The 5,561-nt window shown below is 28.1% G+C and overlaps 1 long non-coding RNA gene across 1 annotated transcript; it reads left to right on the top strand.

Moving 5' to 3' along the window:
• The first annotated feature begins 532 nt into the window (after positions 1 to 532).
• LOC143913599 (uncharacterized) lies at positions 533 to 4,497 on the top strand. The gene is made up of 3 exons (XR_013260748.1): positions 533 to 647; positions 817 to 873; positions 2,861 to 4,497. It is a non-coding gene; the product is annotated as an uncharacterized LOC143913599 (long non-coding RNA).
• Positions 4,498 to 5,561: the final 1,064 nt, after the last annotated feature.

Genomic DNA, 5,561 nt, shown 5'->3' with positions numbered 1-5,561 from the left:
GTTCATGCTGCTGGTCACCACTATTTAATGTATAATTTCAAAATGTATTAATCGACAAGTTTAATACCATAGATGTCGCTAAGGGATAGCTCGAATATGGCGTCATGGGAAATATAAAAATTGGGTTCATCGGCCATGCCGCCTTTCCCAAAAAGTATTAATAAATATATCATTTCTTGACAAAAAATGACATAACCCTAGTTTTCCGGCTTTAGTAGGCACGCTTGATTAAATATATTTTGACTATTTTCTATTCCCTCGAATGACAAGATAATTAAAATCGTAACATTTTGAGGATGTAGACGGGTGAGATTAGACCTCCCTATAAAACATGCATTTGATAGGGAGGCCTATTATAAAGGTGATAAAATTATAAGAATTTTATTGAATACACAGTTTTCAAAATCTAAATTCTGGGTACTTTTAGGTACATCCTATATATTTATATTATAACAGTAATTTTTATCTTTATACACGAATTTAAAAGATATGAACATAGATATACTATAGTATATATATTGGTGTGTATTCTGATTGCGAATTATCATTCGAGTCAATAACGATTTACAGTTGTGTCAATTGCAGAGGCGCTTTTTCAATTGCAGAGGAGTTGAGTCGATTGCAGAGAGAATTTTATTGTTTCTTTGGTATGTACATATTTTTTTTATTTGATTTTACGTACCATTCACAATTGTTAATTCTTTACGTGCTGTTTCAAACCGCGAATTTTGAATTAATAATTTAATTGAAACCGAATGAATTTTTATTTAATTATTTTGAATTTTGAATTAATAATTTTATTTATTCGATTTACAGTTGTGTCAATTGCAGAGGAGTTGAGTCGATTGCAGAGAGAATTTTATTGTTTCTTTGGTATGTACATATTTTTTTTATTTGATTTTACGTGCCATTCACAAATGTTAATTCTTTACCTGCTGTTTCAAACCGCGAATTTTTAATTAATAATTTAATTGAGACCGAATGAATTTTTATTTAATAATTTTAAATTTTGAATTAATAATTTTATTTATTTTATACCGTGAATTTTTAATTTTTGCAAAATAATTTTTACATTTTGAAGTCGCTTGACAACACCTCACTCGATATTGGATTCGGTTGCTTAATACTTAATTAAACGTTATTTATATATGTTTTTAATATTTATTTATGTTGGTTAAGTTTTCCGAGAATCAATTTTATTGATTTTATGACTTATTGATTTATATTTTACTAAAACCAAGTCTTGGTTGATAAATTGAACATATATTCGTTACACACATACATATAGTATTATACATATGTATAAATTCCCTTTGATTATTTTACTTATAAAAGCACCTTAACTTAAAGAGACGATAACTCATAAAATTAGGACATTTTGAGCCACACCATACCTCAGTACAAAGTCTCTTGGTTTTTTTTATTTAATTTTTAAAGATTTTTAGAAAAAACACCGAAATCTCACATAAAAATAATGGTGGCACTGATCTCGTGGAATTTGAATTGAATTTTGGATAAAATGATAAAAATTTACACTTGTAAGGAAAACAAATAGATGGCCCGTTGCTTTTTTACATACCTTATTTTTTATGAATATGTTGGATATAACTGCATTAGCGGCATATCTCATGTACGCCAATACATACATACATATATTACCGATATTGTATATAAAAATCGAAATATAAAAAAACGACGGACGAAATACTTTTTTGGATAGAATTAATGAGGCGTTGATTTTATCAAATTTGCAACGACGATAACAACAAAATTTGCGTAGTAAAGGTGTAAAATAAAATATGAGACAAAGAGGAGAATATTTCAATATTGTATAAATTGTAATAAAAATACTTAATAATAATAACCAGTGTAATATGATCCATAATTTTCTTTTAGAATCTACCATTTTGTCAGCCATCTTTTAATTTAAGATGACTGACAAAATGGTAGTATGCGTTTAACAAACATGGCTTCTTATAATCCTTTCTTTTATGGTATCACTCCTGCACAGATGGCTGTACTTGTTTTTATTTGATTGAGTAAACATTAGTAAAATAAAAAATAAAAATATAACTTGGGCAGTATAAGCAATAAACTATGAGATTTATTCTAAAAATCTTTAAAAAAGAAAATGATTTTGAGCTATGTGTGGCTTAAAATTTTCTAAATTACATATATGAGCTATCATCCCTTTAAGGCCTTGCACTTAGCTTCATAACAGCCTTTATATGTATATACATATGTACATTCCTACCTACATATGTATTATGTATCGTATGCATTATGTCATTGAGTGTTATATTATATTATAATATTCAATAGGCACTACTAAGGTCCCAAACGCACTTGCGATTTTTTGTTGCGCAATCATTTAGTCGCAAAAATAGAACACACAAGTTTAAGTACTACCGCACATAAATGCGACCAAAAAATCGCAGCTACTAATTATCCGAAAATTATATTCGAAAAAAGATGCAACTGGCCTCTACTTGCAATGTGATTGTCACGAAATAAAATGCATCATATAGACAAGTATAAACCCGCGCGTATTTCCTGCATCTAGTGGCATATCAGTACTTAACGAAGAGTGTCGAACCATTAATTTGAAAAATTTCTTATCAAATCGAGATGAATTTTATGAAATAGTCCTTTTAGAAGCCTCTGGCTAATAAGGGAATGTATCTAATATTGTTGTTTACACAAGGCGTTTCTGTAAAATCCATTTTGAAAATGATAAAGTCGCAAGTGCGTGCACCGTAATATTTTTGTGCGATAGTTTCTGTCACGCGACCTTTTTTTGTTATGAAGTGTTATAAAAACAAGAACTAAATATTAATAATTGTATGTTATTTTGCTTCAGATAAACATCGGAAAATAAAACAATATAAGTAGCAATGGTTTGCAACTGGTTCTCGAAGCATCTTAATGACCTGTACGTTTTACGTAATAACGATAAAGAAAGCATGATATTTTGGCATCATTTATTGTGGTATTTTTGTAAAATATTTTCATTGAAATCTCCTCAAGAAAAGTTAATACGCGCAATAAAAGAAAAAAAAAAAAAAAAAAAAAAAAAATATTATTATTCGGAATTCGTTGACATCTATTTATATTACACCGATTATAATAACAAAACATGTCTCGAATTAGCGTGCTCCAAATCTGATTGCAGTGAATTTGTCGAATTTCTTATAAACAAGGGTGTCAATCCTTATAAAGTCAATCCAGTGCACAATAAATCAGCTATACATTTTGCCGTTGAAACAGGCGATATTGAAATTTTGAAAGAATTACTAAAAACGACATGTGAGGTAGATGTTAATATTTTAGACACAGCTTTGCATCTGGCGATTGAAAACTTGGGAAAGAGTGGGAAATGCCAAAGCTGGGACATAATAATGGAACTGGTTAAAACCGGAGCAAGCATTTATACTCCCAACGACGAAAATAAAACACCACTAATGCTATTAGATGGAAACAAAGAAGTTATTGATAACTTGAAGGAAAATTTTTTCAGTAAAGTTGAGCTTCCGATAAATTTATTTGAGCTTATAAAAGAAGACAACATTACTCAATTTTCTGATGAATTTAGACAAGTAGACTTGAGTGAATCCCAAAAAGCAAAAGACAGTTATAATATTTTAATACGAAATGCTCGTGCCAACTGTAGCAATAAAATTGAAAAGCTTTTGTTAGAAAAATTTCATGACCTTTTATATTCGGAAGATATTAAAGAATCATTAAAATATGCCTGTCTTCAAAGCAATTTAGAAAAGTTGAAGAATTTTCAAAAACCAGAAAACAGATTAGGTCTGGTATTTGACGAATCGTTATTGAGATTCACAATCAATGGAGACGGCTGTGACAAGGAAGAATGCATAAAATTGTTATTAGATGAACCTGAGATTCTTAATAAAATTAATTATACAGATAATAAAGGAAATACCGCGCTGCATTACGCAGCAAAAAAAGGTTACCAAAATATCATATTTTGTTTGTTAAAAAAAGGTGCGAGTATTAATATTCTAAACAACAACGGCAAGCTTCCCTTGGCGTACATTTCTGTAAGAACTCTGAAGGCGTACCTGGATGAATGTTTGTCCATAAACGAGAAAAATTACAAAGATAAAAATTTTGAAATTACATTCGACTATTCATGTTTAGTGTTTCGGGGGAATGAGAATAAGAAGATTAATAATACCAGCAGCGGTGATAATTCAAACGATGCAGAAGCGCTTATAACATCAAATAATCAATCAAATAAATATCAATCAGAAATGAATGCAATTAAGTATATGGCTAGGCATGATCTTTGGAGATCGCTAATCAAACACCCGGTTATTGCGAGTTTCATATATTTAAAATGGAAAATTATAATAATTCATTATTTATTCCTGTGGTTTTATGGTTTAGCTTTGGTTTCATCGAGTCTTCTGATTACTTATACAATAAATTGTGTAAATAATAGAGTAGTTTTTAAATATATTTGGTATTTTTATTTAATATGTTATAATTTGTATTTGTTAAATTATTTACTGGGAATTTATTATAATCCAAATAAATATCGTATAAAATTTTCAATAGCTTTTTTGTTATTGGAGATTTATTCTACATTTTTAAATATTCTAAATAGTAAACTTCAAGTACTTATAATGGTGGCTTTTATTTTACTATTTCTTTGGTATTATACATTTCCTACAACCTCTATATTTGTAATTTTTAAATCTTTAATAGTTCTTTCCCCGTTATTGTTATTGATCGTAGGTTTTTTTTTAATCATATATATTTTATTATATAAGTTGAAAGAAATTATTTTTAACGATATTGGATCAGAAAACAATTATTGTACCAATAATTCATCAGATTTAAACGATGAAATATTAGTCGGCACTAACGATTTAAATATTGAAAATCATTTTTTTAAATTTTATTTATTCGTAATAGCTTTCGCTATAACCAATTTCATCAGTACAGCACGCAATTTTAAAATCCTGAAATTCAATGCTAAGCTGCGTTTAATTTTATGGAAAATACAATTAATTAAAACCAGAGAAAACGAAAACTATAATCCAATAAAAAGAATTTCTAATTATTTTAAAATGGATTCGTTGTCATATTGTCTATATCCAGATGTCATACCGACAGCTAAAATCGGATTAAAGCCAAATGAATCATCCGAAATTAATTTAAAAAACAATGGAAACGTTATATATGAATACAATATGAGTGGTGATTTTCATGTGTATCATAAAAATGGAGATTTTAAATTGAGTCAAAGTATAATAGATGATGTAGAGGCTATTTTAAAAAAAAGACATAAAAAACAATTAGAGGAAACACAAAAAATTTTTTTATCAGAAATTCAATCAATACAATCAAAAATTTTGGTTTATCTTGAAAACAAGTCGACCAGTTCCTAAAAAGTTATTAAATTTAAAAGTTTGTATAGAAATAAAAAAAAGTTTTACGACTTATTAAATAAAAAGGTATTTAAATTGTATTAATTTTAGAGTAATTGTAACCATAAAAATTATTATTTTTTAAAATGAGCTTGTTGCAAA

This window comes from Arctopsyche grandis, chromosome 1 (genome assembly GCF_051622035.1).
Source record: "Arctopsyche grandis isolate Sample6627 chromosome 1, ASM5162203v2, whole genome shotgun sequence".
NCBI lineage: Eukaryota > Metazoa > Arthropoda > Insecta > Trichoptera > Hydropsychidae > Arctopsyche > Arctopsyche grandis.
Note: the sequence above shows the minus strand (reverse complement) of the source record. Positions and strands in the feature narration are given on the sequence as shown.